We start from the raw sequence: 26,086 nt of genomic DNA on the forward strand, positions 1-26,086 counted from the left end.
CTGAGCTGGACTTCTGGGATAAACCACAAACTGCTGCAACATGTTGATGGAGAAGCACAACACTCCTGCCACAACTGCACTTTAAATGCTCTTTACGAGGCCGCCATTGTAAATTACGTCTGTGCTACGCTTACACTACAATAAAAACCAAACCGCCATTAAACATTTTGTAGTAGGTTTTTCATTTATCTATGCTTAGTTTCGTTTACTTTCACATTACAGACAAACCACAGCTGATCCAGTTTCACACTGAGGGGAACTCTGTCTTGTTTCTTTTACATCCTCATAAAAGAAAGCAAATAAACTCGAAAGTAAATTCAGTTACTGTACGTGGGAATCATAAACACATGATACGCTGTGCTTTACAGTAAGGGCAGTTGCGTGACTCATCGATTAGCGATGTTGCCTCTCAGAGGGAAAGTCCTGTTGTTTCTGTTTCCTTCTGCAGACATGTGGGCTGGGTCACTTTAAAGCTCTGAAACGCCTGCGGGCCCACGTGTAACTGGGATAGTGTTTGTTGGCATGTTGGGTTTTAATTGCTGACCTAGCCAGCGTCTTCCCCTGGTGCATGCTGGGATGGGCTGGATCTCAAACATTCCCTGTAACCCGAGAAAACAGAAAAAGAAACACAAGGAACTGAGATAGAAAGATGTTCAACTTATTCCACGATTATTTGGAAATGCTTGATTGACTCAGATAACATAACAAAAACATATTAGTAACCATAACAGAGTTGCCATGCCAGATGTTGTTGGTGTTGGATGTAAATCACCGTTTGCAGTCGTGCAAAGGAGGCCTTCTTATCTAGCAACGGGGCTGATGCAGCATGCACGGCTGCAGTATGGGATTAAATAGGAAAATAGGATGTAGCGTTAATACGAAGTACCTACACTGCAAAAAAGGGCAACCCAAATATAAGACATAAACACTAAATCTGAGAAGAAAATGACTTCAAACTAGTGAAATTATCTGTCCATGCACTGCAGAAAGTAAATTTTACTTGATAAGAAATCTTGAAATAAGATTTTTAATGCTCAATTTAAGATTGTACTGTAAAATCAAGGACTAAAAATGAGTAAATAACTTTTAAAACAAGCCAAATTATCTATCGTGTCTAAAAATAAGATTTGAAATCTTGGGAAGTCCCAGACTATTTGCAGTGTAAGAAGGCGTGCTTGCTTTAGGCTCGTGGCCTTGCACCATAGGCGACATTTATGGTCATGATAACTCACCTGATGACATTTATTATTCATATCTATGTTTCTATGGATTGTACTGTACTGTTTTATAATATGAATTTCATTGTCGACTGCTGTTGCAAATCACATTGCCCAAATTGGGACAATAGACTTTCTAAACTAATCTAATCTAATCTAATCTAATCTAATCTAATCTAATCTACTAATATACACTGGTCTGCCACAAAATTAAAACCAATTAAAAATAAGCAGCCCCCCCTTCTAGTGCCAAAAATGCTCTGAAGCTGGGCGCGATAGCTCACCTGGCTGAGCTGGCGTCCCGTACAGGGGCTAAAGTCCCCGACACAGTGGTAGTGAGTTCGAATCCGGCTCATGAGTTCCTCTCGTACTGGGCAGGATTGCTATTGCAACAACACGTCCTCAGTAAAACTAACCTGTCTCATGACGCGGTCTAAACCCAGCTCACATTCCCTATTAGTGGCTGAACAATCCAAGGCTTGGTGAATTCTGCTTCACAATGATCGGAAGAGCCGACATCGAAGAATCAAAAAGCGACGTCGCTATGAATGCTTGGCTGCCACAAGCCAGTTACATGGCACTTTGCTACAGGTCCTTCCCCCATTCTTCTCCCCCACTTTCCTGTCTCTCTCTTCACTAAAAAACTATCTAATAAAAGCACGAAAGACCAAAAATAAAAATAAAAATGCTCTGAAGTTTCAGATCATGGATGCTGGACCTCTGGAGGTGTTTTAAATGCAAGTGGTGCTGGGATGTTGGCAGCAGGGCCTTCAGGTGGAACTGGTCTGCACGCTATATAAATACTAGGATCCAAGGTTTCCCAGCAGAACACTGGATTATATAAACACGATCAAGGTTATTCACTTCACCTGGCAGTGGATTTAACGTTATGAGCTTGGCATCGTGGCAGATGAACCAGTTCTCAACATGTTTCAGGTTCTGGTTGGATGCAATTAGTCTTCTGAGCACAACAAGGACAAATCTCCCCGGCGGCAGTCCAAGACGCTGGATATGTAGTCTGTTTGCACGGCAATAAACTTGCTGGAGAGGAAGCTGAATGACATCGAGGACACCTTGCTTGCTTTCGAAATACAATACATAAGCCCATAATGATGTAATCTGTACAACTCCTCCAAAAACTAGATCATATGCCAATTCAAGATCGTACATGATATAAGATTGTCAGATTGCCCACCCCTAACCGAAAAACTACACAAAAGTTACACATGACACCACAGATGCGATATGAACCCCAGGCCGGTGCATCCTCATTAATCCTCCCCAGAGGCGCGACAGCTATCTGTTGTGGCTGGAACCTTTCTCTGGTTTTACACCTCAGGCGTTCCCCAGACAGATGGGACTCACTGGTTTCCTACGGGAGTTTCATCCACACTGGAAACTCTATACGTCCCCACAACAGGCAGGTTAGCGCGAACAGACACACAGAAACCTGCTACCTGTCGCTGCTGTTGTTTTCTAAGTTTGTCACAGCTAGTAAAATGAGATGAGCTGATTTTGGAAGATTTCCAGGGGGAAGTATTTTGTGTATGTTTGCGACTGAGACACAATAACTCCGGGCCAAGCTTTAAGACTGGATAACCAAGTCAAGTTGGTTTCCAGGACTGTGAGAAAAAAAAGATTCTCCGAGTGTGTACACATGCTTTTCAGCAATTATTTTATCACTATCCCTCAGTGCACGAACAGCTTACAACACATGTCATGTTAATGCTATAAAGCAGCGCTGACAAAAGAAAACAGTTATTAATTTAGATTTAAACAGGAAGATGTGCGTGTGTTCTCACTGGCTTCTTCTGCCTCTTTGCTTCAGAGTCTAAAAGCCACTTTTTCCAACATGTCTATTGCCGGTTTTATTATTAGCTATTACTGCAGTCTAGTTATTAATTAAGTTCTCTGGTGGGAGGAATACATTTTTGCTTCTCAAAGATAATCTGCTGAAGCTATGCACATCTCCCAGCCTGCATGTTTGTGGTGAAAGTGGAATGTCTGTTGTTGTGTGGATCACTGGTTGTTTTTGATTGTTTCCTAAGAGTTGCTACGGGCTGTGCATCCCGGCGATCACGCCCATTAGAGGGCTTTTATCATTTTTTTTAATCACTTTCGTGCACCTCTTTGGCGCTGCCAATCATCGACGTTGAATGCGTTTCAATCATTCAACTGTGAGGCGAATATTGACACTTGTACACAGTTGTAGCCAAGTCAAACCACATCAGGAGTGATTTACTCATAAGTGTGTTGCAACTGATGAATGAGCCTTTGTGTGTTTTGTGTCACTGGCTCCCACTCACTCAGAAGCCTCAACTTAAGAAACGACTTATTAATAACAACAGCTATTTACTTTGTTTTCAACATGCACTGTAACAACACTTTATTTCCAATAAAAATAGGCAAAAGAGGCGTCTTGTCACACAATTTATTTTTTTATTTTTTGGTCCAAGACGACTATATGTGAGAAAAAAAACGTCTTCAGAGGGTTGAAATTTACTCTTGCTGAGGTTGGAGACAGGTGAATGAGTTTCACCCAAGCCTGATAGATAGCCTTGACCTTTGCCCCCTCGACACCTCATGTGCCCCGAGGGCAGCAGCAATTAGTCAACAGACACCTCACATAGTCCAGCAACATGTCTCTTACATTCACATCTCCATCTACAGCCTACAGTGCGCCCCTTTGATCTCGTATCCCTTTAAAACTAGTGCAAGTGTTACCTGCGGTTTATGCAAAGGTTTTTAAAAAAAATCCTTTAAATGCAGTCTGAGTCCTTTAAGAGTCCCGTAGGTGTGACCACTCCTTATTGTGCAAAGCAGTGAAATTTAGAGGAATTATCTAAATGAGTAGGCTGAGCTGGCAGCATATTTGGCTATTGTGCCAAATCTGTCTTGCACGCAATATCGGTGCGTCACGAGGTGACGGAGCTCAATCTCTGCTCACTGAACACAAAGGTTCATCTCTGCTCGGTCACGCAGACAAGCCGGTTTAAATGCGTGAGATAAACTCAACAAATCTGCAGGATTTGGTTACCTAAATTGACACTGTGAGATCTTTGTTTTTAATTTTTTTTGCTCGGCTTTTACCTCCTTTTGTGATTTATGTGAGCTTTGCGGCGAATTATGCAAGAAAATGATTTAAAAGAAAGAAGGAAAAACAACTTGCAAATGACTAAATTGGTTACACAAAAAAAGTCCAATTAAAGAGTCATTTAAACAAATTTAATGTAGAGATGTGAGATTCTAATCTGTAACATTTTCTGTCAAACTACATGAATCTCTCCTCATGGTGCACTAGTGGTTTGTTCTAACACTCGAAAAAATTATCCAATGTTTGTACACCGCACAGATTTTGTAAATGGGAGAAAAATAAAGTGGCTCAGACTAATACTTGTCATGTACACAACCGTGGTGATACACAGAACAAAATCAAACGCAAGGGAGGTAAGACAGTTGTAGAGGAAGCAACAGAAATACTAAATCCGCTACATGATCACTGTCTAAATATGCTAGCGCAGACAAATATCAACAATCTTTCTCTAGAGTCTCCAAATTCCACCTTAAAGCCCCGGGCTATTTGTTAAATCCCCCCCCTGAACAAAACATTCCCAAATTCTGTCAATAAAAGCGCCACAACTGTGAGGCCAAGGTAAACAGCCTTGGGCTCTGTGGATAAGAGACTGTTGGGAGAATTTTGAAATGCAATTATCAAAACTGCAAATTGGAGATCACATAACAGCCGTGTAACAAGGAGTCGGTAAATAGAAGTTCTCAACTGTAACCCCACCGAATCTGATGCAACAGAAATGAAGCAACAATAAAGAGCATTTTAGCCAACAGATAATTCTAAAAAATAGAGGCAGTTTGAACACTAGATATGGTCTGAATTCTGTAGAGGTAGTCCAAAATGGAAAAGGTTAAACGGAGGTGCACTGGTTTGGCCTGATCAGTGCACCTGCTGTCAGTAAAGCCTGCACCATTACTGATCTGGACATGCATGTTGTTTTAATTACTGTACATGGAATCAGGGTCTGACTAACGGTGTCCAGCTTCTGCATTCCTTCCAGCAGCCTCTCTGACCTCATTAACACCCTGCGGTACAAATTAGTGACTACTACACAGATAAATCTGGTGAATCACTGCCATATCTCAGATTTTCTGGGAGTTTTTGTAGCTCACTGGAGAATGCAGCAAAGAAAAGGATCGTACTTTCATTATTGAGGAAGTGGTTCTTTGAGCAAAGGTACTGACCTTACATTGTTTTCTTAGCGCATACCCTCTCAGTGACATGTTATCCTTTATCTCTGTTACACCTTTTAACTCCTGGGCCCTCTCACCTGTCACCCTGTGACAGTAAAATACAGCTCTTTGGATGAAGTGACCTCTACATCCTTTTCTCTTGACACCTTGTATTCTCTGCCTACGTAACTAAAGCTCTCTAGAGTAACCTCTCACTTCCTTAACCTCCCCCTCCCCCCATTCCCTTCTTCATTTGTCTCTCTCACCTCTATGATCTTTCTTACTGTCTTTCTCTCTCTCTCCAGTTTCCTTTGTTTCCCCCTCTTTTCCTCTCTTTCTTTAGGGTGCTGCCCTCTCCGTCAGGTTCGTCACCTCCTCTGCTGTATTCTCAGCCATGAGCCCGAGGGTCGAAGAAAATGCCTTCAGATGTTCAGCCAATCGGAAGTGGAGGAATCCTAAAACTGCGAAGTGGTCTGACACTTCCCTGGAAGGTTTAGAAAGTATGCACATACTTTCTGTCTGGCTCACACTTACTCCAGAGTTGTGTTTCCGTCTCTTGATAGGGGACTCACCTACACGCCAACGCGCTACGTGCCTAACCTTTACCCTGAATGAAAGCTAATCTTAAACCAAGTCTTCAATCAATAATGCACCAATATATGTTTTCTCAAAAGGCGGTTGGATCCCTGCAGTGTGACTGTGTAAACAGATGTATGTACCCGCCATACGAGAAACACAAATACACACACAGACCACGTACACACACAATCTCCTCTCATGCATTGAACTGCTGCTGATGTTCAGTTAGTGGGTTTTATTGTTTACACAAAGAACTGCTGTGCAAAAAAAAAAGTCCAGTTCAACTTTTTTTTTTTCTTCTTCAGGACGTGACTGTTTGAGATCGAGGAGATTAAACATTTTGAAGGGAATGCAGGATATCTGGTCGGTCCACTGCTTTGTGGTCCCAGCTGGAATTTCTCATTAATTATTGAACGGATCTACATGGTAATTAAAATTTTCACAATTATCTTTTCTTTATTATAAGAAAGAACAAGATCCCAAACTATGTCCAGATCTGTTCCCCTGTGAGCTCAGACATTTTAACTACAACCTAAATCATTACACTGTCATTTTCATTAATTATGATGGACCTGGCTTTATAAAACTGGATTCCTCTTCTGAAAATATTCAAATCATTCTGCCTGTAATTCATACAAGAAGAGGTTCCTTAAACAACTGCACCAAAAAGGATTCTGGTGTAAGTTTTTCCTTAAGTTCCCCTGTTGTGTTGATGAAGGAACACCGGTGTGTCACTCTCAAAGCTTAACAGTCTCTAAGTGTTTGGTCACAGAGCTGCCAGCATGGCCTTAGTAACCTGGTCTTGTTTGCATAGCGACTTGTGATACATTGCAGTTAAAGCACAATCTAATCTACAAAGTGTGCTGCATCATATGCTATAATCTTCAGCAATGACTGACCTATTCAGAAGTTAGTGGGCGAATTTTTAAAGCCCGTTTACTGAATAACTTCACCAGTTCACACAATTGTTTCAAGTCATTGTGAAGCCAATGAAAGCAAAACTGTTGAACACAGTTGTTCTGATGAGTTCATGTCCTCTTTTAAACCATTTTAATATCGATTCACGGTGTCTGCATATGTGCCAGACTTGATTAGCAGACCAGCATGTGGATTAGCCGACTATAGGATACGCAGACGGTCGCATTGACTCACACATCGGCCACAGAAAAACACACTAGGCTCTTGTGGATGTTTCCGAAAGGTTGGCATCACACTGCATCCATCCATCCATCCATCCATCCATCCATCCGTCCATCCATCCATCCATCCATCCATTATCTACACACTGCATAATCCTGCAATCCATCACACTGTAATCTTTACATAATATTAGATCTAGTTTCAGACTGAGCTGCAGCACCGTCTCAGTGATTATTCCTGAGGTGTTTCGAGCACCGTAGACTAACATAGCACAAGACTTCTGGAGATTTTACAACTTTCAATTGGGCACCATCAATGGATCGATCAATCAAGTTTCTCTAAAGTCTTTCAGCGACTACTTTAAGCACAACTCTCTTAATGAATGAATGAATTTGAAAGGTGTGGATCACGATAAATCTAATCATACAGCCTCTCTTCAAAACAAGCATTTGTTTGGAGCCCTGTTTGTTTTCCTGATGCGCTTCCAGTGTGTACAGTCCGAGATACATTAACCCTCCAGTGAGTTCTGGGTTGGCTGCGGGGTCTTCTCCCAGTTGGAAAACCTCCAAAGGAAGTCGCCATCCTAATCGAACATCCCAACTGCCTCAATCGGCTCCTTTTAACATCCTAAGTTCCCTCAGGATGTCCAAGCTCCTTAATCTACCTCTAAAACTGAGCCCAGCCAGCCTACAGAGGAAACTCTCTTCAGCTGCTTGTATGCAAAGTCTCATTCGTTCGATCGCTACCCAGAGCTTGAGACCATAGGTGAGGGTTGGAACTCAGCTCCCTCTTCACTACGTCGGTCCAGGCGTTGTACTGGACCGAGCTGACCTTTATGAACACACATTTTAACCTGTGACTTCTTCACCTGCAAATGTTTCTATCACCAAAATAATCTGCTAATGCTGTTTGAACTTTTATGGTTTAAATCCTGACCAGTGCCTGCACTTTACTGCTACCTGACATGTCTTACTTTGTCAACTCTCTAAAAAAAAAACTACAGTTCAAGCTATTCTGATTCTGATTCTGATAAGCAATTTATTTTCTCAACACGACCAAGGCTGAGAATGTCACCTGACACGATGAACTGTGAGGAGTGCCTGAGGAGTACATGGGAAAAATGAGACACATGCAGGTTTTAACTGAGAACTTCTGACTCACTGATAAATAGCCATTATCTGAATCACATCCCGGACATGGTTAAAACTGTCAGAATGTTCCCAAGTGAAGTACGACATTCCTGACAGTTTTGCCACCGACAAACTGCAGAATCTGACTCAGCTAAGTGGGCTCATGTTTATGCCCCTCTGGACTGGCAGGGGCAGTATTTGGCTGTACGTAGGCTTAATTGTGTTATTTGTCCACATTTAAGACGGTTTAGATAAAAGGCCCACTCGAGGAATCTTTGTCAACACAATCCAGCTGACGGAGCTCAGTGGCAGCTTTTTACACTTCATACTCTAGATATTAATCCGAGGTATTTCTGGATTAGAATAAAACTCTTCATCATGTAAACTCTGGTGTCGGTCTCGAGTTTACTGTTACACTGCTCTGTGGGCAGTAACAGGATCAAAAAGGCAGACTTTAAAACTGACGTGTGTCTGCTATCCTATGTAAAGACGACTTAAACAAAATGTGGTTAAAAACTGTGGATGAGTGATCAGTGTTTCAGAGCATACATGTTGGGGTTAAAGAGAAGCTGTCAGTTTGGTGTGAATTCAAAGTGATCTTTCTCATTTTGTGCAGACAAGCTCAAAAGGTTAAGTTGTGTGTTTTCATTTGATACGAGCTTTACTTTGCTGCAATAAACTGAAGAGTTCATTTGGAAAAACAGATAACTGCATCTACAACCCTTCACAAAACTCACTTTTCTTCCTGTGACAACATCAATCAAACTTAAGTTATCTCTATTTTTGTCATTTCTACTGAATCAAATCCACTCAGCTTCAGTCTGATTGATATTATCTCAAGAAAACAAACAAAAAAAAAAAATACAATTTCTGGAAATCTACAAAAATGGACTTATCTGTTTTTGCAAATGAACTCTTCAAATGCTTGAAAGCAATAAAACAAGAAGAAGAAGGGATGGGATTTTGGACAAAGTGGCAAACCGGACGGTGATTTGGCAACTGAGCTGTTTTAAGTCTGCGTAGGCTAACTGTGTGCGGTGCACCTGCTGTGCACGGGATTCCAAGTAACCGATTTGTAGGAATGTGTTTATTTAAGGATGACTTAGAGACAAAAACACGAGATGTGATAAGAGGGAAATTCTTCGTCTGCAGTCTCATCCCTTCCTCTTTCTGTTTCACAAGAAAACGAGTCCAGCTGTTTCATTCACACGTATGTTTACTGGAAGGTGTTAACTGTGAAATATGTTAAACTTTCACGGACTTCTTTTAGAATATCTGTTGATTTGTTTCTGTTTTATAGGACAAGCATAATTAATAGTTCTAACTCTGTATTATTTCTAAATTTGGAGCTTGACATCCTGCCAACTGGAGCTATTTGTGATCGTGATAAGCGCCGTCACGTGACAGTGGAAGAACAGACTCGGCAGAAAAGTTTGACGACCAATTACAAGTGAAAAGTGTACAGCTTGTTCCAGCAACACTAAAATATGTATTTAAAAAAAATAAAAAATACCCCGTGTGAATAATTACAAGGATTCTCACATAAAATCTCTTGTTTAACGAGACAGTTGGGTAACTGCTGTCTCGCTAATTGGGCCTCTTGTCCTTCACAGGGCAATTTTCAACACAAAACATATGCTTCACGTTTTCATGTCCAGCTGCGGTCCGGATGAAAACAGAATCCATTTAGATTTTGGTAATTTTCCTGAGAGTTTTGTACCCGAGTGCTTCACTCTGCCGCAGATAAAATGCTGGATTTGAAACACTTGATGATCGGCGGGGATGCTCTGTGCTCACAAAGCACACGGTGATCCGCTTGAATAGTGTCACGAGAAGGACAGAATAATACGCTCATTAAATCTCATTGATGGACAAGTCTGGCTCGTCTTCCTCTGTGTTATTATCTGTATTTAGAAGGTTGCTCTCCTGAGACTGTTGTGTGTATCAAACAGCGGCGCTGACGCAAACACAAAGCATGACCTCTGGGCTACAGTGAAGGTAATTACACTGAATTATTTTTGATTGTTTAATATTTCACATTATCAGCCACAGCTCATGTTGATCTGTTCCATTAAATTACCCCCTGTACAAGCAACAGCATGTGTCGGTTATTTAAAGTCTGAACCGACCCAGCTTATGTTACCAGAACTACACATGAGACTTGCCTTCATGTTGTTTGAGTGAGAACGTCTTGAACAGCGTGTCGAGGGAAGATTTGAACAATAATCAGCGTCATTATCACGGCATTAATAAAGATTTCGTTGGCTGCAAAATCGCACAACTTCTGCATTATGACAGCTCACACTATTGATGTATAAAATAACCTTGTTGCATTTTTAAATTTTACTCAGAATCATTTATTTTGCACAAAATAAGTGTATAAAATAAAACAAATCTCCCACTGACAGCAGTGATAGTGGAAAACTCAGACTTTACTTAAATGATTGTAGTTATGCCCCCTTGTAAAAGCTTCCTGCTTTCAGTTTTCCACTTTTCCATCCATCCATTATCTATACACCGCTTAGTCCTCACTAGGGTCGTGGGGAGCTGGAGTCTATCCCAGCTGACTCAGGATGAAGGCAGGGGACACCCTGGACAGGTCACCAGTCTATCACAGGGCTACACTTAGAGACAGACAACCAAGCACATTCACACTTACAGACAATTTAGAATCACCAATTAACCTCAACATGTTTTTGGACCTTGTAGGAGGAAGCCGGAGAACCCGGAGAGAACCCACGCTGCACAGGGAGAACATGGAGACTCCACGCAGTAAGATCCTGGGTGTCCTCACCAGGATGTGAACCAGTGACCTTCTAGCTGCGAGGCAACAGTGCTAACCACTGCTCCACCTTGCAGCCCGTTTTCCACTTTTGTATGAGAAAAATATGCTATAAACACAAACAATACTCAGGATGTACAACTGTCTCTTTCTGAGTGTTGTATATTGATTATTAATATTAACCAAAATGTCATCGTGCAGCTGGTCAGTCCTGTTGGTTCACAATTAAGCTTTGTTACATGTACAGCAAATCTTTTACGATTAATCTGTAACTGGAAAACTACTAGTTATCAGTTGCTAACTAATGTGAGTGAGTGACAAGAAGACCATAATTTAAAATTAAAAAACAAAAACAAAAACCTACTAAAAGCCAGTCCTCTTATGTATTTTTAGCACAAGCAGCATCTCACACCCAAACACTGTTTTCTGTTTTCACTATTTCACATCAGATCAAGTGCTGATTGGCTACTGGGCAGTTGGAGAGTTTTTCCAATGAACCGGTATCTTTTCCAAACCCCGGAGATATTTGCCTGATAAATGCCAAAGTACAGATATCCAGTAGATCATCTTTGCTGCAGCGACCAGGGCGGTGGAACCTGTAGAATGAATCGAAAGAGAAAACCTGGAGCAGAGAAGACACCAAACAAAAGAAAAAGGCCGGTTGTCGCTGTGAAATGTGTTAAAATATAGCAGATTTATTTGAGCGGGCTGCAGGGGATGATGAGGACAGTGAAGAGGCAGAAACATCAGAGAGGAGGGAGCAGCTGCTTTGACTCAGCTGTCAATGCTATTGTGTGACGTAAATTAGAGACACAATACATTATTCATATCAGGTTGGACTTCATTCAAGTATTTGATTGTGGCTTTACAATAAATAGAATGGATGACAAGTATGTTGTAGTATTTTAAATAATTCTGATAATTAAAGGTTCTATAATTAGGTGTGATGGGATCCTGTTTGCTTCCTGTACACACAAACTCAGGGATTAAAAGACATATACCTTTCATCGTTTCACATTTTAGCTTCAACACCAATGAACAGATTGTGGGTATTTTTTTAATTAAGGATTTGTTGATCGCCAAATGCGTCGGTTCAAATTTGGCAAATCAGATCCCACACACAGGTTAGGCAGCATTTTGTTGTTTTCTGATGTGGCAAACAACGCTGGAATGTGATCAAACCCCACGATACAGACGTGATGAAGCAGATTAGCCCAGTTATTGTTTTCACCGGTAAGAACGGCGTTTCGAGCTTAGACTCCGACGCTAACGTGTCGAGTCATGAACGTCGAGGTTTAAAACCCAATCAGAGTTACGTGTGAATCTATTTTTCACTGCTGCTTGAAAATATGCCAATTCATCTCCTGGCCATTTATAAAATGCTAATATATAAAAAATATATGTCATAGTACAGTAAAGACATTACAGCAGCCTAAAGATGGCGGTTCAAAAAAAAAAATCTTTACAGAATGATTGCAAATTTTCTGAAAAATCTCTTGATGTCATGAGTCAGATAACTGCTGCCTCCCTAATTAAGCCTCAAGTCTCCCATCCATCCATTATCTATACACCGCTTAGTCCTCACTAGGGTCAGGGGGGGCCGGAGTCTATCCCAGCTGACTCTGGATAGAGTATATATATATTTTTAGATATAAAAATAGATAAAAATAGACACCCTGGACGGGTCACCAGTCTATCACAGGGCTACACTTAGAGACAGACAACCAAGCACACTCACATTCACACCTACGGACAATTTAGAATCACCAGTTAACCTCAACATGTTTTTGGACTGTGTGGGAGGAAGCCGGAGAACCTGGAGAGAACATGCAAACTCCACGCGGAAAGATCCCGGTTGTCCTCATAGGGACGTGAACCGGCGACCTTCTTGCTGTGAGGCAAAGGTGCTAACCACCGAGCACGACCTCAAGTTTCTTACAAGATAATTTCTTTAAAAAAAAAAAAAAAAAAAAAGCTTTACATTCCCATGTGCAGAAAATCCATTAAGATTTCAGACTGAAAATGTCCTTGAAGTTTTGATACTTTAGCTACAAGAGCTTCACTTTACACCAAATAAAAACAACGCAACTGACTGCAAACCAACCAAACTATGCCAAAGAAGAGATTCAGCTGTTTTCTTGCAGTACTGAATCAGGTATCTTAAGGCCGGATAGGAAGTTTGGTAAAAATATCTCTACAAAACATTAGTGCAGATGCAGATTGTTTTGCACATTTTGTAAAACAAAAAAACCCAAAACTGTATTTGGACACAGTTTGTGGTAAAAATGCTGACTACACCCCATGCACTGATGCCATGTTTCTATGTGTGTTCCAATCTACGTTCTCTTTTATGGAAAATCATTTCAGTCGACTGATAAGGAGTTCCTGCTCTGCTCTGCTGGACCAGAAACACTCACTTGGAAAGAGGAAGTCGGCAAAGTTTACAAGAGGTCAGGAGGTCGCAGCACAGTGTCAGCTCGCCGCTCTGACTGATGATACACAACCATAAAACCCCGGCTGTTACACCTGCGTTAGGGTTCAAAGGTGACTCTGCACGCGCTCAGTGAAGCCCAGAATAGCTAGCTAGCGTACGAAGAGAGCTCCGCGTGCCAGCAGTCACGCTGCAGGGCGGCGACATGAACACTGTGCATGATTTATGTTCTTCGTCACTCTTGGCTTTGCTCATTTGTTGACTGCTGTTTGTCTGAGTTACTGTAAACCACTGACGAACATCGAGTTCGAAGGTGTGTGTGTCAGTGTCAGTCATGTGTGTCCCTTCATGACAGGGCAAGCATGTCTTATTCTTAATAAGAATATCTGTTTCCTCTTATCCTTAACTATGCATGAGACATGTAATCGCCCCTTTAGGATGTTCTTTGTTTTTTAACCTATTTGTTAACATCTGCATGGTTTAGTTATTGCAACAGAGATTTTAATCTGTTTCCCAAAAGCGCCTCTTTCTGTTTATCCGACAGCATCTGAAGATGCAGGCTTCATGTCTGATTGAGCACCCTGCCCACTTTCCTGTAAAAGTTTCGATATCAATCTTCCAAGATCAGATGTGGTAACATTTCAGTGTCGCTTCAACATAGCACAAGACTACACGGTCTGCAGTCGCCTCATATTATATACAGTTTAAGTCGTGTGAATCGATTTGGGCGAGACTTTGATCACATTTCACCACCGATATTTGCCCAGAAACCTCACAGAAAGCAACAGACACAGTTTTTAGCCCAAATCATAAAACCAAATAACTCTCTTGTTTATGTTTCTCTATGATTTCACATCTAGAACAAACCGAAATCTCCATAAAAAATATAACTTTACTGCAATGAAGACATATGAGGTGTGTCAGAAAAGTTTCAGGACTGGTGTCACAAAAGCTATATTTCAAATCCAAACTACAAGTTTTCCCCTTCCAAGTCATCTCCCTGGAGTCTAACACACTCCCCCAGCCTTCTCTGCCACACAGCCATGCACTCTTGGAAGGATTCTTCCAGGATCCTCCTCAGCTCCGCCGTCACAGCCATCTTGATGTCGTCCACATCTTCAAAACGGGTCCCCTTGATGACCCCCTTGAGCTTTGGGAAGAGGAAAAGAATCCCACGGAGCCAGGTGGGGTGAGTAGAGAGGATGCTCCAGCACTGTGATGTTCTTCTCAGCCAGGAACTGTCGGATGCTCATGGCATTATGAGCAGGCGTGTTGTCATGGTGAAGCAGCCACGACTTGTCCTGCCACGACTCTCACCTCTTCTCTGAACGAAGCAAACGCTACAGAATCTCTTTGTAGACGTGCTGGTTGATCGTCTGAAGGGGAAAACTCACAGTTTGTAGTTTGGGTTTGAAATATATTTTTTGTGACACCAGTCCTGGAACTTTTCTGACACACCTCGTACATACTTGTGTGCTTTCGGCGGCCTAAACCTGTTGCTTTAGCTCGACCAGACCGGCTATGAGCGGGGACACCTTGACGTATATGATGTATCGCCAGCTATGCAAGGGATTGTCGGTTAGATTTGCCAGAAAAGCGTGTTGTCAGAATGCAACCAGATGTATTAGAACGTCCTGGTATTTCTTTTTTTTTTTTTTAACATACTGCATTTGACATATTATGTACTGCGACTTACTAAAGAAGAAGAAGAAGAAGAAACAAAGCTTTCGCCATCTGCAAGAGAACAAACAGAGCCAGTCTCCATTCATCTACATTAAGCTAACTTTATTTGCAAATTTACAGTAGCCACTCTGCAGTTGGTCCACCTGTACAGAGCTCACTGGCAAAAGCAGGACTCAGAGTAAACACACTGTACATCTCGTATGTATGGGGTGTCTATACTGCGTGACTTGTTTGAGGATTCCCACACATCAATGTTTGACTTGCAACAAGACGAACAACTCTTGAAACTAAAGGGTGCACACACACACACATATATATAACTACAGATGACTCGATCCCTTCTATGTATGCTTTGTGTCTTTTTCTTACAGTAAACTAAACAGTGAGCACTTGAGTTGATTTAAAGCAGGATTATGAGTCAGTTAGCAGTTTCACAAGAACATACACCCTATAATCCTATTTGTCTGCCCTTACACTGGATTTCTCAACGCATTCTGACATTAAATTGCTCTACTTTTCACTAGAAAGGGGCAAAAGCTTCACTGGAAATGCTTGTTGATAAACTGAATGTTACACCCAACGCTGATCGCATCTTTTTCTCTGTAAGGGAGAGTTTGTTACACCTGTCACAACTATCTAACACTGGGGTTGTGAGCTCTTGCAGGAATGAAATCTTGGTATTTGGAATATTCAGCATGAGCAGCTCTCACACAGACACTATTTTTTTAAAACTTCATTCAGCCAGTGGTTGTCTATGTATGCTGCATATTACTAATATACAGGGAATGTGGTTGTGTAACCTCCAGGTTGTTAACCTGAAGGGATTGCAGAGTAGGTTGGTTCACAGGCTCCGTAGGGGGGGTTTGATGCTGCCCACCAGTCCTGAACACACCTAAACACAGCAAGGGAGCCAGTGTCCCATCCTGTCTCACCTGGGAAGTAGAGGGAAATCGACTCCACCGAAAACAGTGGGATACTAATCCATGGCTCTACCCCTTCTATGCCCAGAGGTCTGATTCCACGCTCCTTACGACCTGCCCCTTCAACTGTTCATGTGTGCTCACATACAGCTCCAAAATTCATCCACAAAGATCAGTCTCTGCCAACGAGGTTAAGATTTTGATCCTGTTTAATTATTTTTGATATCTCAGAAAGATATTGTTTGATTGAGTTTTGATGGTAAATTAGTTGCATTCATAATTTTTAATGAATCAGTCTGTCTGGATCCAAATACCTCCATTTGTTGGACGTTTTGTCGTGAAATTATGATCAAATTAAATCCACTCATGGTCCCCAGAAGATGAACTGACACAACTTGATGCTCCAGCTTTTCATCTTGGCGTTATCATCTGGTCAAAACTGTACAGTAATATGATTTAGTATCAAATTCTTGCATTCCTGTTAGCCTTATCTGTATTTAGTTTTTAATACTAGTCTGTCTGATTTAAAAGTTTTCTATCTAAACACTGTAAAACAGACATCTCTCAGGGCTTATTTTTAAATTAGCATTCTCATATTTTAATGCATTTTATAGCTCTTAACTCTCTATTTATGCAACTATCCAGATTTGAGCGAGAATGTACTCACTGACTACTCTTCTCACATCAAAGTATATAATATCTACTGTACAAAACATATTATATTGGCAAAAAACAGGCTGTAAAGTTGTGAGATATCTACTTTTTTAAGGATTATTCTTGTCACCCTATCAACTCGGAAAACAACTGGAGCGTTTCTGTTGCATGGATATATTTGAACCAAAATGATTTTCTTAAACCTTACAGAGTTTTGGTAAGTAAGTAGTTTTGTAGTGTAAACAGCGACTGAAAGCAATTTAAAACCGTGACTGAAAAAAAAAGCAAAGTGTAAAAATAATTTAATAAAAGAATGGTTTTATTCTGGTCAGCATCCTGCGTTTGGTTAGCCTGACCACGACCCCGCCAGCCTCCCTAATGTGGACTCTGCTGCTCTTTCAAAGCTGCAGAAGCTGGTGGTTCATGTGATGTAGACACTGGTTTAAAAAATAGGCCAAAAAAGTAATAATTTTGCATCCTTTATTGTGAAACTAATGTTTTGTGCTGTGGGTCTATGTGGGTATGACACATTGTTGGAGAGCCAAGCCAAATTTGAAAATGTTTTGCCACCTTCAGTAGAGGCAAAGAGAAATTAGTTTAGGGGCTCCACAGAGTTTAAAGATACCAGCAACATCTCCTCACGTTCCATTTGCTTCATCACATAGCAGCAGAAAACTCACACAAGCATCTGTATTGTGAGACAGCACGAGGGGACCAATTGGATTTCTTGAATATGGTTTAATGTATTCTTACAGATTATATTAAGGGATTAAAGCCAAGCCTTTCCCGTTGGATAGCGGTAGCCTAACAAAGTGTCTCTAAGGCATCTCAGTACAGAGCAGATTAATGAAGACTTTTACAACCGTTTACAATCAGAGCCATTTCGCTGTGATTGTGCCACAATGAATACCAATGGGCAGTTTACAGAGGGAACCTGTGGGGTTCGTAGGCCTTGATTACAGGGGTTATTCGTATTTAAATGCGGCCTGCTTGCAATAAAAGCAGGACACGCTTTGAGAGTGTGGTGATGCCATCAGATAAAACCTATAAGAAAGTTTAAAGGAACGAGAGAAACAGAAATATCCTGTATCGTTGTGCATCCAGCAGGGTTTTCTTCTTTTATCTTCCTATTGATTTCTATTCCCTATGTTTTCTCCGTTGCTGCTGTAATACTGCAAATCTGATAGCGGTGATGTGAAAATATGCTTTGAAACATGTGTAATGAGTTTCCATGTACCCTAACATATTCAGAGATAAGCTTCAGTTTACACATCCCAGTAATAATAATACACCAACAAGCCGATGTTGTCTTTAGCACATTTTGTTTGTTGTGTTTATTAGCACAATCAGTCCACAGCCTCGTAAACACAGATCTGCCAGTTTCCCTTCGCTGGAAAAGTAACTGTTAGTGTTTGGGTCGCACCGTAGCCTTTACAACAACACCTCTGCTCTCTTTCCATTTCTGACTCTGTACCTCTGATAAGACATCAGAGAGAGTTTCTGTTAATTGCGTCGCTAAATTCCAGGCAGAGAGGAAGTGCCTCCATAACTGTGGCTCAGATGCCAGAGGTCAGATGGCATTAAAAAGGATCACAGGCGGGCGATCTGCGGCCAAGAATAACAGCGGCTCTGCAGCCAAAGAAAAACAATGAGCTGATTTTTTTACATTTATTTTTTGCTTAAATGCCTCCTTTTTGTTGCTGTGTCTCTTTACATGGCAGGAGTTTTATTTCACTGGTCAGTATTACAGGTGAATTACATGGATCAGAACATCAACAGTATGCAGAATGCCAGGAACATGTATTCACAAATATAGCAAATCTATAGGTGTCTAGTGACTGACATAAAGCAGACTGTAAAGCTGCAAAACACTGATATGAACTCTCTGGACCTGAGTGACGACTAGCAATTCAGTTTGATTTAATCTGTTCACTGGTCATTTTCAGAATCTGGAAATAGCTACACTGTTTGTACTTTCTTCTCACAAGCACCCTGTATTGACATTCTGAGCCTACACATGTTTATATACTACTACACCTTGTATGTACATTTTGCACTACTACAAGTCATTAGATTTTTGTATGTGCAACATCCAGAGGTGCAACATCAGCTACACTAATGCTTTTGATATAGTTCTTAATACACCAAATAAGCTATATCACTGTTTTTATAGGTTACACTTGCACATTTTTTTTAACTAGATATGTATAATTTATATTTGTACATTTCTTACTGCACTTCTAGAAAATGTTAGATTTTTGTTTTTTGCGCACTGTGTAATGAAAATGAAGGAATAATTCTATTCTGATGATGAAAATGCAAAAACTATTGCAACAAAAACCTAATTTCACTTTATGCTTAGTGTTTTCTTTTAGTACAAGACAGAAATGACCAGCAATTGCTTCTTTAAGAATGTGCAGATATTCAAAAATGGCCAGATGTTGTCTATGTAAGAACTGCTCAGACCTGGTTATGCTGCTTTGTGGAAACACACATCTGCAGACTAGAGAGTAGTTCTTATTTTACTTTCTAGTCTGCTTGAGGGTTGCAGTCTTTACATAGGCAGTAGATTGGCATCTATGTATTTGGCACACATGCATTTTATGACCTTGTACTGTATAATATACTGGAGGGTTGCACAGAGCCTCATGTGCACCCTCTGATGACATAAATCTGACCCTAGCGGACCGTTAGAGTGAAGCCTTAAAGTTGCTGCGGTCCAGTTTCTGGATGTTTTTTGCTCCTGTCACATTATTACTCATTGTTGGGCTCATTTTTAAGTCCTGCACCTCCACTGGAAACAACCAATGACTAGAAGTACAGACAACTCAAATGTCTTGTGTGCAGTAAGACGTAGTTATGATGCCATAAAAGACTAAAAAAGACAAAAGTGAATTTCTTTCATTATTTATTTTACAAACATTAATAGAAAACTAAAACCAATATGTACAATATTTTTTAAAAAAAGCCCACAAAAGTGACAACAAAACGAAAAAAAAAAAAACAGTGACTCCACATGCTATAGATGGGCTACTTGACTGGGCCTGTTCACATGTTTACAGCTTCTCCAAACTGTCCATTTTTCACACTGCTCTGCACCTCAACTCTAGGAAGATATTTCACCGTGCTGAATGTATCCTCCATCAACTTACTCACAACTTGCATCACTATATACCAATTTTTTAACCAAGCTGCATTTATTTTGCTGCTCCAGAATGCTGTATTTTAACTCTCACTCCTCTCTGCTCTTTAAAAACACTGCCTGCAGCTCACCTGAGAAGTCAGAGCTCCAGCCTTGTGACTGTTGGTCACAGCTGAGTCAGTCATGACTTCTCAGTTGCTCTGCAGGTCACAGAATGTTTTGTTTTTGCAGGATCTGATGTGAACAATTTCTTTAAATTCGACATAGAGTGATTTTGATAAATGTGATCATTTTAAGCTTATATTTGATCATCTGTTCTGACGGAACCAAACACAACACGAGTTAGGTTCAAGCACTGACGTCCAATGAGCTTTTCTGCTGTTGCAGCGTCTTACCGGTGAAATTAGTGTTATTTTGGCAAAATTTCAAAAGAAACTTTCAAACCTGCTAACAGGTTTCGGGGTTCATGGGATTAAAACTGCACTGTCACGCACATAAGTTGCACAAGCCTATCAGTCTGTCTCTCTGGGTGTGGACAGTGTCCATGAGTCAGACTGGTGTTGACTCACTATACAGGTGGACTGGTGAAGCATGATTCATTTCTGTATGGTATAACTTCATTTAAATTACATTCTTGAACTATTATACTTGGTGCTTGCCGATGCAAAGTGCAGTCCTTGGTGATTCTTTTACATGTTGGAAAAATGAACTATTTATGTGCCGTTAGGTGTGAAAACACTGAGAACTGAACGCTTTTTTTTTTTCTTTCCAAAATGGAATTTTGCAGTCTGTGCTGACGGCTGACTGTTTTCTACAGACCGTCAGAGGACAGCCCATCAACGTCATGCAACAAAAATTCATGTATGAGCTTTTTCCATATTTGGAGGTAAAAACAACAACACAGCTTTGGTTTTAGCAGACTGTTCCACTGGGCCCTGGGACGGACTGTCGACCTGTCCAGGGTGTACCCTTCCCTTTTGCCCTATGTCAGCTGGGATAGGCTCCTGCCCCCCTGTGACCCTCCACAGGATAAAGCAGGTATAGAAAATGGACAGACAGATGGATGGAAGTTCCACTGGGTTGTGCTGTCGGTACTATTACCTCATGGGGCTGCCCACTGGGCTTCTCAGCAGGGACTGAAATACCTGTCCATCCCCTTTCCTGGGGTCCCACCTACCATAAAATCCCAATGGTCATTCATGGAAGGCATCTCAGGTTACTGCCAGGTGTTTAGGACATGACTGCCCTGGAAATACATTTAGCAAAATGTGAACAATGCTAGCTTAATTAAACCCACCAGAAGACATGAAGGGAGTTGGGCTGGGGTGCTATTAGTTTAGCACATGGGGCTTACACAGTGGGCTAACAGCAGGGGCAACTACATGTTGGGCAACACCTTCCCCTTTGGTCGATATCACCAGTCTTCTCCTGGTTTTTCACAGGTACATTTACCAAGATGGACTTGTGTTCTTTTTTTTTAAAGGATACACAAAACCTCCAATATATACATACGGGCCACTTTATTAGGTACACCCGGTGAAATCTAAAGCAATCTAATACAACAGCTCTACCATAAATTCTACATTTATGAAGCTTCTATGTGTTGATGTTGTCATAAAGGTGATAATCCTACTTTATATAAATGCTTGAGGTCAGAGCACATAGCGGGTGTGCTTTGTATCACATTATATTTAAAAGTGTTTTTAATATTTTGTCCACCACATTCACATAAATGAGCATATTAGGAACACCTAACAATTTAACCAATACACCACCACCACCCACAAGAACCTCAGTCATAAACACAAAGTACAATTATTACCTTTTTTGACAACAAAAACAAAAAAGTAGTTGAGAGATTTCACGTGTATTTAATAAAGAAGCCAGTGATTGTATGCTTACATATTTAGAAAATGTGATTCCAGTGGTACGTGGTTCCTGTTTTATGCAAAATTGCTTTTGAAAAACAACCAACTCAGTGGGGATATTAGAGCTTAGTCCACTTCTCACAAGTTACATTTTGGAGTTTTTTTGCGTGATCACACAAACACATGGACGTTTGAAGGTTGGCATGTGTATGTTGTATGATAAAGTGCAGTTCGTCAGTTGAGGGATACATCATTGTTGTGCTTATAAGTCTTGAACGTTATCTTTCTACAATTCTACAGTTTCATTTAACAGACGCTTTTATCCAAAGCGACGTACATCTGAGAGCGGATTCAACACAAGCAAGGATCTAGTCAGGACAAAACAATCTAGATAAGTGCCATAGAACAAGTTCAAGTGTGACAGGGCGTTGATGCAAATAGCAGGCTGTAGGGAGGTAATAGGACATTTTATTATTTTCGTTTTTGTTTTTTTTGTTTTTTTCCAGTCTGTCAAGTGCAATGGTGTTCAGTGAAGAGCTGGGTCTTTAGTCTTTTCTTAAAGACTAAGAGGGAATCAGCAGATTGAACTGAATTTAGTAACTGGTTCCACCACTGGGGAAGCACAGAGGAGGAGAGTCCAGCTATCGACCTCGGGCCCTGTTGTGGCGGTCGTATCAGTCCTTCCTGTCCTGGAATTTGTGCAGAAATAAAACAACAAAAATCATTGCTGTCCATAATAAATATGTCATGCACATTATCTGGAAGTTATTTCGTATGATTTCACATGAAAAGGCACCACCCTGAAACTCTCCGATTTATAACTGACAGTTTCACGGTGATGTGCTGCCGCTCCAGAGCTTCCCGGGGCTGCCCAGTGGGGCTCACAGCAGGGGCTACAATACCTGTCCAGCCCCTTTCCTGGGGTCCTTCCTATTTATGGATGGCCTATGGCTCAATTTACAGGTGTAAAGGTGTTTGGTTTAAATGTACTGTAAAATACTCTAAGAACAATGGGAAGGAGGGAGCTGGTATGTGATGGAGTCATTCCACCCAAGCTGCCAAAGTGTGCCTCACACCAACATGCAACCAAACCTTCCCCCCCTGAGTGTTTTATGCACCAGAACCGACCATCTCCAAGCTTTTATCTTGCTTTCTTTAATAAGTCTATGATTGTTCTTTAAGGATACTTGCAAGAAACATGAAAACATTTGTATTTAAAGCAAAATGGCTTTTAAAATAATATTAATAGTGACTGACCAACAAAATATGTGTGTGCCAGCACATGCACGGGCATGCTTTAGCGTGTCACGTGTTTCTGTGCGTGAACCTTCTCCCCGGCTGTGCCATCCATCCCTCACCTGTCGCCCTACCTGTCTCCTGCAGTGGGAGAGGCCTCACACTGTGGAATGCCTGTTGCCATTTAAGCTCCATTACTACCTGCTGCTGCCCTATTCTGCCTGCCCTCTATTGCCTGGGGTTCATATTGGATAAGAGCCGTAAAGCCCCGCGTTTCATGGGGCTGGGTTGGGTGTAATTGGAGGGAGGCAGGCCCCTCATTCCCGGCACGGTGGGGGGCTACAATCACAGGCTTGCCTTAGCCTTTGGGCTGCCCCACCAGGCGCTAAAGAGGGTCTAAAGAGGCCACCGCAGGGGACGATATCAAACACCGCCAGAGTCCCGGGATAACAGCAAATAACACTGCAGGATGGGGAACACACACACCGGCGGAACACATATACAGTCAGTGTGTCTGTCAGGTTTTATTGCAGCAGATAAAGTATTGTGCTCCGTAAAGTGGCATGAAAAAGAAGGGGGGCGATGTGGAAATTAAAGGGAGACGTTGTTGATGCTGTTGAATTCTGACTTTGCAAAGAAAGAAGAGCCAAACAGACAAGGTTTTTATCACACAGAATTAGCTAATTCATAGTTTACCTTAATGTAAATTGCTATTGCATTCCCAAGTTGCCTAGGATGTAAAAAAATGCATAACATATTTCTGGAATAAATCTGAATATGTTCGTTCAGCAGGAGCAGTTTTTAGGGCGTGTTTCAGTCTGACTGATGTTTTTCTGTCTCACTTTTATTGTTTTTGATGTTAACCTTGAAAGGAAAAGTAATTAGGGAAGTAAAGCGCTTTTAAAAACATACATCTACATTGTGCTTCACATACAGAGAAACTTGAATAAAGTACAAACAAATCACAAAATTAAACACAGTGCAGAGACAAACAGATGCACCAAATGTGGGTTTTCAGGAGCCACTTCCAAAGACGCAGCCAATCTGATAGATGATCACATAGGGTTGAAAACAGCAAAGGCACTTTTTGTTTGAGTTGGAGGGAAGGATGGATAAAAGTCTTTGGGCTGGATTGGCACAGAAGTGGAAGGATGAAGAAGGAGATCTGAAGTATATCTGGGAGGGAAAAGGTCATTTAGCATCCCAAATCTAGCCAACAGAATCTTGTACAGGGATGCAAGTACAAGGGTAATGTGGGACCAACAGCTAGCTCTACTTAAAAGTCTTGTAGTTGCATTTTGACCCAATTTTAAGGCGTTTAAAGTAGCATAAGAGGGAATTACAGTGATATAGACGGGAGAAAATAAAGAAAATAATAGTCTGAGATCCATAGAAGACAAGACACATTTGATTTTAGCTTAAGAAAACTGGACAAGCTTAGTAACATGATGGTAAAACGTCATGTGCAGACCAAAGGTGATGCCAGCAGCAGTAGATATTTGTCTGATATTTGAGTGCAGAGTTACAATTAGAAGAGTTTCTGTTGAATGAGATTTTGGCATTTTCTTTTGAAAAAACAATGATTTCCTTTCTTGCTGAGCTACAGCACATAATCTTAGCTTCATATGCAGACAAAAAGCAGGTATTCTGGTCCTGTGCAAAATAAAAAATTTAAAAAAAAAAATTCATTTAGCAACACTTGTAAAGCTCAGTAACTAGTACTCTACATCTGATTGGCTTGATGTTACCAATCTGCACGGATGTGAGTTAGATGGACATGAAGGTATTGATTAACTCATCTTCCCAAATTGTTGAGCTGTTTCTTTAAATACACACACACACACACACGAACAGACCCGTATGGCCTGACAGACAGTAATATAGCTTAAGCCCAAACTTGTCCCTCCACATTCAGCCCAGAAATGGCCTTTCCTATTTACACACCCAACGATAACAAAGAGGCTACGATTCAGGATGTGTCAGCCAGCTTGTCACCGGCGAGAAAGACGGTGCAGAATCAACAACGGTCGCTACCGCTAATCTTTCACGTGGGGATCACCGTGTTTAAAGAAGTGCTAAGGTAACAGTGAGTGAGAAACAATGTACAGTAAGCAGAGTCAATACGAGAGGGCAGGGTCCTCTGTGTGTTCTCAGCACAGCTTATATGTGTGTGTGAGACACAGAACGCATGTACGTTTATTTACATTTTATATGAGCCTGTGTGCATGCATTTGAGATAGATGTGTGTGTGTGTGCAGCATTCAGCTTGTAATGCACGTGAGTGGACTTGTGTGTTTTTCCAGCTTGTGTGTCAGTGTCTGGGTACGAGGGTGTGTGTGTGTGTGTGTGTGCATGACCTACAGTATGTATAGATTTATAAGCAGAAGGTTTGTATGTGTGTTAGTGTGTGTATGCATGCAAATTAGTTTAGATGTGCACATACATGTACGCTTATGCATCCCTTTAACTGCACACACGTCTCTCTGCATGTGTGTGTGTGTGTGTGTGTGTGTGTGTGTGTGTGTGTGTGTGTGTGTGTGTGTGTTAAGGTGTGGATGGATGTTAATCCTAATAGACACTGCAGCATGACAGTACAAAGCTGGGCCCAGGTGTCCAGCAGGTCATGTTGTATCAGCGCCAGCAGCTCGATGAAAATCACTGTGTCAGGAATCCGTACTGTCACGAACACACGGTCGGGGTTGAGTCGGGGGGCACATGTGGAACAAACCACTGCAACTGTTCAATCACAGGACCTGGAGCCAAGCTCTCGTTACGGCCACCATCCACCCGGCTGACCTGTCTGTAAGACATTCAGTAAGTGCTACAGGGCAGCTAACCCTGACCTCTGACCTCACTGCAGCTGAGAAATGGAAATTCTCCTGCAGGCATTAGTCAGTGGCTACGTTATTATTCCCTTGCTGGCTGTTGTAACATTAACATGTTGCACACACATTAGCACATCAGGTAATATAATGCAACAGTATAATATATATTGCTATCTAAGACGCCGGAAGGGACAATTCTACTTAATGTGTTATTTTACTAGAGTACACTTTGCACAG

The 26,086-nt window shown here is 41.3% G+C and overlaps 1 long non-coding RNA gene across 1 annotated transcript; it reads right to left on the reverse strand.

Moving 5' to 3' along the window:
* Positions 1-1,691: 1,691 nt before the first annotated feature.
* LOC103363914 (uncharacterized) lies at positions 1,692-25,630 on the reverse strand. The gene is made up of 3 exons (XR_520520.1): positions 25,620-25,630; positions 15,033-15,040; positions 1,692-1,768 (listed from the first exon to the last, which is right to left on the reverse strand). It is a non-coding gene; the product is annotated as an uncharacterized LOC103363914 (long non-coding RNA).
* Between the last annotated feature and the right edge of the window lie 456 nt (positions 25,631-26,086).

The sequence above is a fragment of the Stegastes partitus genome, unplaced genomic scaffold, assembly GCF_000690725.1.
Source record: "Stegastes partitus isolate 25-593 unplaced genomic scaffold, Stegastes_partitus-1.0.2 Scaffold700, whole genome shotgun sequence".
Classification (NCBI taxonomy): Eukaryota; Metazoa; Chordata; class Actinopteri; family Pomacentridae; genus Stegastes; species Stegastes partitus.